Genomic DNA, 13,004 nt, shown 5'->3' with positions numbered 1-13,004 from the left:
AGGTTTTACAGCAATAGATACAAGACCTGACAAAAGAAATCCTCTCAAAACAGATGAATCTACGCTATTACACTCATGAACAAATAATTCAATTATTCATCTCAAGGTAAATGGAGGTTTCACTTCTTGTTATATTGTGTGTAGTTATCTGGCAGAATGCATTGCAGGGAGAGCACCTGCTGGAAAGAATCATGACTCTTTTTTTTTTTTTTTTTTTTTTTTGTTAAGGCAAGCTAATTTTATAATCAGTAGCAGCAATTTGTTCTATTATTTAAACAATGTTAATATTGTGGAATCATATATTTTGAAGAATAAGTTTTCTCCATGGAGGCCAGAATACTTATTCTTCATTGTGGAAGGAAACATGCCTCATGGGCTCCTTGTTACACTCTATACTGGAACAAGGTTGGAAGCTGGCTTTTCTTATTCCATAGGTGTTGTCTAAAGTCAGAGATAGGATGATGAAGCCGATTGAGAAACACAGTATGAAAAAAGGAAGATTTAAAACAAAATAATTTTTATTCACCTCCCAGACAAGATTCTGATTCCTAGTTCATTATCTGTTTGCTTCTGATTTGCTTCCAGAGACAATTACTATCATCTTGCAACATTTTACATATTTTTTCAGTTTCAACAGGGCAACTAAACAGACTTTTAACTGGAGAATATAATATAGTTTTCTTTAAAGATTCAACTGGCTTCACAGTATACAGCTAATGAGCTATCTAAAAGTGTATCAGTGAAAAGAGCTCATTGTGCTGTGTCTTATCCTATCTGTAAATGAGTCTTTAAAACCTCTGATCACTATCTCTATACCATCCTCAAACAAAAGGATACATTGGCGCCAAGCAGCAAGAAAAGCACTAAGCTGAAATGTTAGAGGAAAAAAGCTAGTTAATTGATACATAGATTTCTCAAGATGATAGCTTCTGCTTGAAGAAAAATAAATCTTCTGTCATGAGGATAAAAAACAAAAAGCCATTTAAATCCAGATAGAATGCAATGGCACCAAAACATTGAAAAAATCTGCTTTTGAACCTTGTTTCTCTAACAGACAAGTACACTTCTCACTGCTCTTCACTTAATATACGCAATAGTAAAGTACAGAAAGAACCGGTTCATCATTATCACGAATTTGCCAATTATAAGAAAAACATGTTGGTGAATATAAATGCTTTGTGTTTGATGTTGTTCTCATTCCTCTACTTTTCTTGCTATGGCAGGTAACTATCTACTTCTCTCCTATGGATTGCTATTGGGAATTTTATCTTTCAGAGATCAGGAACATGCTGGAAAATTATTTATTTCTCATCAAACAGGTAAGGCAATTTAGAATCCCCAGATAAGGGAAGGAATTCCTGCAGTTCTTCCAGAAAGATTCCAGAGTTGTTGAAACATTTAAATAAGAAAACCAAATTTCCAGTCATCTTGCATGGACTGTGAAAAGAACACAGTTCAGTACTAAAAGAGATGTCCTCCCACCTGGGTGGTTATGTACTGGAACACAGAGGAAGGCTTGATTGCACGTTTTTAAGAGAGTCATAAGTAGCCATCATCTCACATTCAAATAGTTCTTTGAAGTATCTTAACTCATGGTGTGCCTTGCAGTTGATCACATCTCTATTTCTTTTGAGAGTTTCTTATTTATCTGTCATTGCAGATGTTGGTGATAGACAATTCACATCCCAAGGTCATGGAAGTAAGTGACCTTTTTGCTGACTCTTCCATGCATTGCAAGATAATGCTTAAAGGGTTAAGCTGATTTTGTGTGGATCGTCAGTGACATCCAGTGGCTATTCAAGGTGATCGCAGGTGTGCGATGCCAATCCAGAGTCCCACTGTAGTGGAGTGATACGAACTGAAGAGGACGTTAACTAGCTGACTATGTTCCTTATCCTGGTTGATCTTATATGCTGTGAAAATTATAATTATTGATTTGTTTTGCAATATTATTATAATTAGCTGCATATTTTTCTTCTGTGGAGCCCAGTTCTTCCAAGCATATCTTGTCCATTCTGTCATCACAAGTAGAAAATGGAATTGCCCAGGAGATAGCCCTTATGTCAAGAGTGTATAATAACCAAAAGGACAATCACATGAGGGGAAAGGGAAGGGGAAAGAAAAAGGAAAAAAAAATACTTAGACCCCACCACTCTAAATTTCATTGTCTAAACTACACGGTGATCAGGAACACCACTGCTGAAAAAAACATAGATGGTTTTTATTTTGTTACTTCATGATATTTAATTCAGTCCATGTCTTAAATCTCTTCTTCTGTTCATAACCAATGAGACATATTCCAGGTTTAGACTCTAAATTATCAAACCAATTTTCTATCACAATACCACCCATTTCTTGTTTTGTTCTGTTTTAAATGAAAACCAGTTACTTTGAAATCCTTTTTTTTTGTCTTTCCCAATTTCTGTTTCAGTTTCACTCTGCATAGACTGGGTTGTCTTCTTATATCTGCATATTATTCCAGCATAGTCCCTACACAGTTTGAGGATCTAACCATGCATGTGTTGACCTTGGTAACTTCTCAATCTCCACTAAAACTTTAAGTCTTTTTTCTAGCTATTCATGCTAACTCATGCTTGCCATCTCTACTGTATATGTTTATGAGCTGTATGAATAAGATGCAGGTCTCTGCCTGTGTGTGGTGGCCTGTCTGCGTACAGAAATTTGTAAGCCTGTCACAGGCTCTGGCTAAGGAACTCTCCTCTCTACCCAATATTCTGCCTGGTCACCACCAATAGGTACATTTCCAAGCAAACCAGAAAACTTTCCAACTCACTTAACCTGTGAATTAAAACCACATTTCATTGTCTTCTCAATTGTTCAACTTAAAAAAAACCCAAACAAAACCATCCTAAAACAACCAAAAAACCCCACCTATATCTTGGTACTATAAATAATTCATTAGCTTGTTCTCTAAACTCACTACCATTTTATGTTCACTAATATTTTTACAAAACAATCCACTGCTCAGTAGCATAAAAAAAGTAGAAGTTTGGGTTATGACACACAAAATAATATTCAAACCATACTAAATATTTCTATCTCATTGGCACTTAGCTATCAAAGTCTATGTACCTCAAAACATAGAGATTTTATCCAACCAGAATCTTTTTTAATAAAGGCCAAATGCCAAAATGTGGTGGTTTTATATCTGGCCAACAGCCAATGAAATACCAAGTGTAATACCATTTTAATGTATAAATATTTATTCAAAACTAGAATATCATGTAACAATGTACTTCTAATGCATCCATGAAATAATTTTCTTTTCTTTCCATGTACAACATATTCTAAAGCCCGTTTGTTATAACTTAACCAAAAAAACAATGGGGAAATGCAGAAATGCAGGACAACACACAGAAGTTATACTGATCAGCATGAATACTTTTCTGTGACAGAAATACTGTTCTCTTTTACCCTCCTGGTGCTGTCAGGGTACACCAAAAACAAGAACTTGTTCACTTGGCTAAAACAACCTATCTTCCCACTTCAAATATACAGATTCAATTAATAAGCAATTAAGATAATACAGAAATCTGAACAATTCATCATCATCATCATCATCATCATCATCATCAGTGCAGTGCACATTTCATATTTGTAACTAGATAAAGGAAAATTATTAAATTGCTACACTAAATCACAAGATTAGAATGCATACTGAAATGGACAAAATGAAAAGAGAGAAAATAATTCTGAATCTCAGTCAAGTGTGATTAGTTTACTTAATATATTGAGAGATATCATTTTACTTTTGGTAGTAACTGTTATCTGCAGACCTGCTTTTAAGGAAGACAATAAAAACATTCACACATCTTTTAAAATATTAAACATAGGTTTAGAAATTGATTAGGTCATAGAAATGCATTTGTAAGGCAGAACTGTCTAAGGGAAAGAAATACACATAGATTAGGGGAATGAAATAGATCACTAGATCATAGATCACATAGATCACTAAAACTACTTGAATATTTGTTGTCAGGCACTTATATCCTGTCTCTCAAGTTCTCCTAAATATTTGCTCTGAATTGATTCTAAAACCTAAACATCAACACTAGTACTGAATGAGAAAAAAAAAATTGTTATGTAAAATAGATGGCACAACTTCAAATCACAATTGGAAACACTCTCTAAGCCTTCCAAGGGATGAAACAGCATCAGATGAGGGAACCTCAGGGATCATTTACAAAGATGCCTGTTCTTCAATCACTCTTTAAATTGAGTGAAGTAAAATTTTGTGACTTAAGCCAAATGTAAATTACTTCTTATCATAACAAAAGCAAGGCAAAATTCTCTTCTTGTATCCCTTTTTATTTCCTTTTTTCAATGTAACATTAAACTTACATTAAGTTTTTTTCCATAACAAAAGCAGTTCAAAACATGTACAAAGTTCTCCGTAACAATGGTGCATTAGTGACAAACCCTATGCTTTTTAAGCAGAAATAAATCTACATACATAATTACTGTCTTCTGTATTCACCATCTTACTGCAAAATAAGAGGATAGGTATCAAAATCTACTCTGAAGTTTCTAAATTGTTTTGTGAAAAAAGGTGATTCCTAATTAGGAAAATCTTTACTCAATTTTCCCATCCCCACCTCTCCCACCCACTGAGGGTACAGATTATTCTGTCATAGCAATTTTTTCAAGCATACTGAGTTATAAACTCACAAGAGTTCCATTTGTCTGTTATTCTGATCTCCCTCATAACATGTCCAGTGCATGCCACATATGGATTCCTATGTCTACAGTAAGCATTCATATATGTTAAAGACCAGAATGTGCCTTCCTGACTGAGTTCATTAAAGTTACCCTGTACAAGTGACCCTCAGTGTGAGGAAAAGTGAGATGGTACTCCATGGGCTTGATTTACCATATTTCTCTAGTTTTTTCTGTGACTAAATTCCATTTCTAAGGTCCCTTGTGAAAACAGAGGGCAGATTCTGCTGCCAGGGAAAGGAAAAACAATCTCTAATTTGTCTCTTATGCCTGACCCTTCTGCTGAGACATGCATTCATCTTCATTCACAGCCCAGCTTAATATACTGCAGTTTGACATCCTAGTGTCTGAAGCCACACTGCAGTTTACTGTAATGCTAAAGTGGAAGTGAAAGAGGGAAAGGTATCATTTTGTCACCAGACGGAAAGATGAGCAGAACGGGGTTTGACGGGCTGCTTAATAAGTGTGTTAGAGAACACTGCCAAAATGGTAGATCTATTCCTTAATGCAATGATTTTCCTATAGGTATTCTCTACTCTTCAAAGGAAGACCTCAGACCTGATTTTACCATCTTTTCTAAAAAAGTGAATAACAGCTTAATTTGAAAATAAACCTTCCATCTCTGTGGTACAAGGAAATTTGTTCTTAATTACTTTGTTACCAAATGATAAAAAATGATTAGAAATTTGTTAGTTGGTCACGGGGGTTTTTTTAACTTTTTGTTACCCTTTACTCATTTTCACTCTTCATTTTATAAGCTCCTTATCTAGCCTCTTATTTTCTATGTAACAGGGGAGAAGGTGAATGTTCAACTGAATTTCTTTGTGATTTTTATTTTTTGATGAGGACAATCTTTGTTATATAGTAGAATAACTTGGATAAGGCCAATTATCTGTCTCACATTGATTAAGAAAATCTGTCATTTTGGTCAAGTTTTACATATTGAATTTTAATCACATTACATTTTTAAAATCTCATTAAAAGTTTTTGGGTTTTTTAACACAGTTGGTTCACCAGCCCTCTATTTCATTTGATTTCTAACCTTGGTGTGACAGAAATTGCATGTATTTAGAAATTAAATAATTACCAGAAGGTTTGCAAGAACAGCAGAAGCACAAATATTGATTCAGCATCTAACCCACTTTACCTTCATTGAAAGTTAAGTGTTTGCTAACACGGCTAACACTGGATGCCACAATGGTTGTGGTGTATCTTGCTGAACTTAAATCTTGAGTTAATGTAAAGCCCATGTGATACGAAAACATGTTCATGCTTCTTATAAATATTTTTATAAAGATATTTGCATTACTGTGAAGCCAAACTACATTAAAAGTGTGCCTATTCCCGTCTGTAGTGTAGCTACAAGGGTATACATTTGCATTTAAGATGTTTAACTGTATTTACACATCTCATAGCTTTGCATTGTAGATATATAAAAAGGAAACAATTATAGCCTCCTCATAAATTCACTTTTTTATATAAATAAATGTCATCTTATGGTATTAGTATAAGATAAGATATATTATAACCAAAACTAACGCAACATATTGTAAAGATTTAATCACCCTTGCTGTCTATAGATCAGAAAGCCAAAGAGTATCTATCAGGGATTTTTTTTTTATGTACTCTTTTATTCAGACGAGGAGAAATTATTCTTGATCTGTTGTTTTGTTTAAAGGCAAAAATCAAAATATATAGTAACACAGACTTTCAAAGCACACAGACTTTCGTGTGTCACTGAAACCAGACTTAAGAACTTATTTTTTTCTGAAGATTTGTGTTTATATCACTTTTGACTTATTACCAGAGAAGCATTTGCACTATGACACAATTCCTTGGAGAAGCTGCCACTTCATTTTTGTTCACAGTCCTTGAGATACTGTATTCACAAAAGAAAATTTTATGGCTGTAATTGACCAAAATGTAGAAAGTAAAACAATGTAATTAGTATATTCATCTTGGAAAGAAACTGATTTTGAGATTCATTAAGATACACAAGGTTTCTCCATAGAAATAAGTCATGTCCACTTTCAGAAAAAATTAAAAACTCATCAGATAATGTAGCTACTCAGTGATAGCATTGATTCAAAATGTTCCAGTCAGAGAAGTAAAAAAACGAAAGAACGCTCTGATAACTCTAGAAAATAAAATAAAGGTATCTATCACAAAACTGAGCTTTTCCAATGCTAACATTGCTTGGTGAAGAAAAAAAAAATGAAAGAAATTTTAAAAAGCATTAAACCAGTCAAGCTGAAGGCTATCTCATGGGTGGCATTTCCATAGCCACATGAAGCACAAGAGGAGGCCTCTCCATTGGCACAGTAACATAAGCAATACATAAAAACTCAGTTGTTATATACGTGTATGGACATGCAGAGGGATTTCTTCAGTAACATTCCCATTTGGGGTAAACTCCCTGGAAACAGCAAACAGATGGAACAGCAACTCTTACCACTACACACACCATCAGAGTTAGTTTATTGTACCTGGGGAAAAGTGTCATACCATTTAAAGATCTGTAGCAAATTATTTTCAGAACAACCAGGGATATCTAGGAAGCATTCTGAGAACACACTATCATTTCATGTAGCAGAAAAAGCCCAAAAGGCGCTGTTTAGTCAGAGGTATTAACTACTAAACATAATTTAAGATTTCCTGGAGCTGTGTGAAATCATGTGTGTGGGCCTGGAATTTAAGGAAACAACAATATTAAAGCAAGAGTAAAAATGTCCTAAAAGATGCTGCATTATGAGTGATTCGACACCATTCCACCAATACCTTTCCTTCAGGAAAGAAAACATGTTTAAAATCTGGTGTCTCTATATGCAGGCAGACTATTATGCTCTGTAAATAGGTTTAAAATGTCCTAACATTTCTGAGGCTTTCTTATCTCTTGCTCATTTACCTTTCTTTAGATTGCTTTCACACTTTTCCCCCTTTCCATTAAATTATTCAAGAACTCCTCTTTATAAAGGTCACAGTCATAAAAACCAGGGAACGGGAGCAGTAACATGTGATTCACAGGACCAATGAGGCAGCACACAAAGTGGATTGTGAAGGACTCATAAAACCTGAGGCCAGAAGGAATCGTCAGATGGTCTAATCTGATCTCCAGTATATGACAAGTCATTATATCTCACTTATATAGACCAGAGAGTGAAAATGCCTCAGCTTTTCACTAAAAATGGTAATGTTATCTCTTCGGCAACTAACTGCAGGCAGGGGCAAGTTGACCAAACTTATTGCTAGTATCTCCCATGAAGGTTATCCTATATTTCATGGAATTATTTCTGTAACCTATGAAACAAGACTCAGGGAGATTTACTACTCAGAGCAGAGAGAAAATAGCACTCCTTCTTCCAGCTTCCTCTTCATTCTGGCAGAGGTTCAGTCTGGCACCAGCACTGCCTTGACAATCAAGCACAAACAGAGGCTTTGACAAGCAGAAACAACTCAAAGTAGGCTCATGAGCTTCACTGTGTGATTTGTTGCTGATATAGATCCCAGCTGAGTTAAGTTAATGAAGCCACTGCCTAATTAAACCATATCTTTTACTTTTTTACCTTTCTGCCACAGACAACAGATGGGTTTGGCTAGTACTTACTTTGGTGTACTCATTGTTTTCTTTGGTGGCTTTGTTCCAGTGGCTCATAATTTGCACTGTTTAAAATAAAAGTAAAATATTGTAAAAGGTGGCCAAATTCTTGTTTGCATTTATATTCCTTCAGTTTCCTGTCACTGGTTCTTCTTATGACTTACCTCTAATGAAAATAAGCCAATATCCAATGGCGCTGCTAACACACTTCATTCAGGCCACCTTTCAATCTTACTTCTGCCATTCCAAACAAGTGCCACTTCTGAAGTATTGCAGAGCAAGTCATTTTTGTGCAGTATGTAGATAATATTTCTGGCTCTGCTTTGTACCTTTTTCGCTTTTACAAGTGAGCCCCAGATCTGTGTGGAGCAATATAGCTTGATTCCAGCAGCACTGATCACACAGCCAAACTCCGTGCCTTCCCGACTTGGCTTCACTTACATGTCCACTGACCACTGACTCCCACAGTTGTTTTCAGTAAACTTATTTCCCATTCTGTAGATCTAGTTCTCATTCTGTGTTTTGTTGGGTTTTTCTTCTTTATGCAAAAATTTTGTCATTATGATTACAAATGTCTATTAAACTGCCTCATCATTTTAGGAGAGACAAATACTCATCTTTTAAACTCACTACCATGCTTCATGTCCTGCATAAATTCTACCGATTCTATCTATCTATCTATCTACCTATCTATAATTTAACATAAAACTGTTGAGAAAGGTATTGAATAACTTTGGATTCAATACCAAAAGCTTGCAGCAACTCCCTAAGTAAAACTCATTTAATAACAATTTCCCATTTATGGGTTATGTTTTCATCAGCATGTTAATTATGGTTGATTTAACCACATATTTCTCATTGATATCTTACAGCATTAATCTTTTTGTCAGATTTTTAGTTATTAAATACATTAAAATTATATATTCATACATTAATGCCTCATTCATACATGCTAAATGCCTCAGTAATAATTCAAAGATATAGTTACCTTTCTGAGGGAAATTTGTAAAAGGCTGGTTTGACAAGACTTACTTGCTATAAACCCACATTGAATGGCATTAATTATATTCCTAAACAATACTTGCAGTAAACAGCTAGTGAACAATCCATCAAATAAAATATGTTTGCACACTGTATTTGGCCTCTGTCACGAGAAGTCAGTAGGAGTGTTTCCATCCATTCTTTAGTCTTTGGATAAGGCCTTTATCAAACACTTTAAAATGTGCACATTAATTTCAAAGTCAGTCTGTTTACTGACACTTCATAAACATGTAGAGGACTACATTTAGTGAAAAAGCTTACTTGCTACAAGTGATTCATCCAGCTTTAGAAAAGCTGTATCTACAGAGCACTGAAATACTGGAGTTAACACTATTTCAAGGTCTTCCCTTTGCGCTTCAAGTTGATAATCACTGTTCATATTTTGTTGGCTTTTCACAGACAACACCACTAAAAAAGAATTGGAATGCTTCAAATGCAAGTAAGCAGATAAATAGCACAAGGCTCATGGGCTGGCCTCAGTAGGAATTCTTTAGAAAATGCTAGATGAGAAAATGAATACCTTGTTGCTAGGTTACCTTTGTTTCATTTAGTGCCATAATTATTTGTTGCTTAAAGAAGCATTGACATTTTCCCCCTTAGTCCCTGCCATATGGAAGAGAGGTTTTTAAGATTCTCTTATGAGAGGTGCACATTTATAAGATATACCTTTATGTTCTCCAAGTGGAAGAATCAACATGCTAGGGGATAATCAAGACATTTCAGGTTTCAAAAACTTCTGCTGTTCCAAAATAATTCTGATATTTCTGACAATTTATTTTTAGAAGCAAATATACTTCCTAACTACTTGATTATATATTTCCCTACTTTTTAATCAATCAGGAAATGTGCAGATAAAATTATCTGTCATACACTTTAATCACTAAGTAGAACTGTTTCTCCCTTCTGGAGGGTTAACAAAACAGATGGTATGAGTGAATAGGCTCATATTTCAGTTTTTAATCACACTCACCACCAGAGGTCTTATTTGGGTCCATATGATTTTGATGTATTTACCCTAAAAACAATAAAGAAACACTGTAAATTATAAATAATGCCAAACCAAATGCCATCCTAAATATATTCAGCTGAAGATGTGTGGAAATGCTTTCCTGAATTTTGTGGGAAGCGATTTTTACCTGAAGACCTCGAAAAAACCTTTGAACATCACGACGCTTCTATGTATGTGTAGGTGTGTGTAGAAATATTAATCTTTTGTTCTTGAAGCAGAGACAGTAAAGGATACTTGAACCATATAGATAAAGGGATGCAGCCAAAGTCACAAACTAAGCCAGTAGCAGAGCTAAGCAAAGTACCTGGATCCAGTATTTGATTCTGATTCTTAATGATGTATTTTAGACAAATTCTGGAGACAAAGCTTTAGCACTTTCATCTTCTTCCAGATGTCAGTTACAGCCTGGCATCACAAGTATGTGGGAATAGAAATACTGCTGCACCCAGGGCTGTGTGAGCCATGGGATAGATAGAGTGTCCTGTGGCTGTCAGCTTAAAGTGCTGATGTACCACTTCAATGCTTATACACAGTAATAGTGGAAGCTATAGAAAGTGTCAAGAAGAGCAAATTAGTCCTTCTTTTCTGTATTGTCTCTTGAATCACATCCACAAAAATTGTAAGCATAACTTTTTTTTCCTTTGGAGGTTTTCCTAATCAGATTCAGAAAAACCTATGCTCAGAAATAGATGTGATGAGTCCATAGTACCAACACAGTATGAAGCCATCCATGACCCAAAGCAGCAATGCATGTTTTTTAGTACATATTTGACCAGTAATTTTAGTTTAAAAATCTTTGGGGGGGGGGGAGTGGGGCAAGGGGGGAAGGAAAGGAGCCATAGTAACATTTCTCTCTAATGTCAAGGAGAGGAGGCAATAGTTCTTCCTTCATTCAAATTCTTGATTGCATAGTCCAAAACCTAAATACCTGAGCAATGAACCAACAAGACACTGGGATAAACACATGAAAGAAGATAATGTATTTATTTAGTCAAATAAGTAGCTTGTCCTTCCCAGGGAAGCTCTTCCTTACGCGTCGGAGCTGGTTACCTTACTCCTTGTCATGTGTCTCTATAAACAGCAGCCGTTTCACTGTTATTTGACAATAGACATAAGCTCAGTGTTTGACAAGCAGTCAGAAATGAGGAGCTATACCCTTGAAAAATAAGCAGTGTGTTAAGATATATAAAGAACCACCAAGGGAGAGAAAAACCCTAAAAATATTTCTTTAATCACTTCCCTTACAGGGTTACTGAATCAAAGAGAAAGTCCTGGGTTTATTTCAGTATCATTTCACCTTGCTTTCATCAACTCCCATGCTGCATTTTTACATTTTCTACCTATTTAAGGACCCACTGAGGAACATGTTCACACATTCTTACTCATTTATCTTTGTCACTTGTAATTACCAGAGTGGCCATTTTCTTGCTTGTGCATATTCCCGCTCTACTCCTCTTTCTTTCTTTCTTTCCTCCTAGGAGGAGTGTGACACTCTTTATTCTAGGCACCCTTGGCTGTACCATCTGTAGGAAGATCAAAGACAGGGTCATATCCATCTAATAACAAGAGAGGAAACAATACTGTAGGTGAACACTCTATTAGCCTCCTTCTTCATTTTATTCAGGTCAGTGCTCAGGGACTTTCAGATGTCTTTGAACAAATGGATGTGAAAATGAAAGACAAGTTATAAAGAAATAAGTTTCTTTTCTTACGCAAGTTAGGCTGATAGGTTGAACCATGCTAGTGTTATAATAGTGTTTTCCCTGGGCAGCTCAGGAAGTATCTTTTCTGAACAACCCTTACCCTTCAAAATAAAGCATAAAAATCTGCTTCCATCTTGAGACTTGCAGCTATTAAAAAATGTCCAGAGGCAATAAACTGAAGACTTGTGTAGGATACTGAGGACATTTATTATTGACAGGAAATCAGTCTTCCATGATAGCTGAACTCCAAGATCTCTCTACAGAGGGGAACAATTTCTCCACTGGTGTAAACAGGCAAAGCTTTACTGACTCTGGTAATGCTGCATTACTTTATACCAGCAGAGAATTTAAACTAAAATCTTAAATTTATTTTGGATGCCTGGAACCCAAAGTTTGTGTCACTGTGCTGTGAGAGCACCCTGAGCACAGGGCTACAGAGGACAGGGGCTTGTGGCTGTCATGAAGCCTGTCTTCTGCACCACAACTGCACAGCAGGAAGAACACGAAAAGCAGTAGCCATTAGGTTTCACCTTAGGAGACTTTCTCATTTCTATCTCTTTCCAAGAATTTTTGGTTCAGCTGACTACCCTAAAGAATAAAGCAGCTGTTGTGATCCTCTTAGTACGTCTGAGTGCTATGTAACTGAGACAGCCTGTGTGTGTCTCATTGAAAAATATTTATATTAACTAAAAATCAGACACCACATTTCTTGCTGGAACAAAACTTACATATATGACAATATTTGGAACAAAATTTCCAAATGCTTTTCTCAGGTGTTCTTTTGTGGGTTTTTTGAATAAAAATACTTCTTGTGTATTACAGAGAAAGTCATTGAAAAGATGGAGAAATATTTTCAAAACAGAAGACAGAAATAAAGCCCACAAAAATTCAGTTATGTCAGTATATGTGCATATGAGAC

At 35.5% G+C, this 13,004-nt stretch overlaps 1 long non-coding RNA gene across 1 annotated transcript; it reads right to left on the bottom strand.

Moving 5' to 3' along the window:
• Nucleotides 1–500: 500 nt before the first annotated feature.
• On the bottom strand, nt 501–10,388 carry LOC109144972. The gene is made up of 3 exons (XR_002046072.1): nt 10,344–10,388; nt 8,342–8,397; nt 501–2,057 (listed from the first exon to the last, which is right to left on the bottom strand). It is a non-coding gene; the product is annotated as an uncharacterized LOC109144972 (long non-coding RNA).
• Between the last annotated feature and the right edge of the window lie 2,616 nt (nt 10,389–13,004).

This window comes from Corvus cornix, chromosome 4 (genome assembly GCF_000738735.6).
Source record: "Corvus cornix cornix isolate S_Up_H32 chromosome 4, ASM73873v5, whole genome shotgun sequence".
NCBI lineage: Eukaryota > Metazoa > Chordata > Aves > Passeriformes > Corvidae > Corvus > Corvus cornix.
Note: the sequence above shows the minus strand (reverse complement) of the source record. Positions and strands in the feature narration are given on the sequence as shown.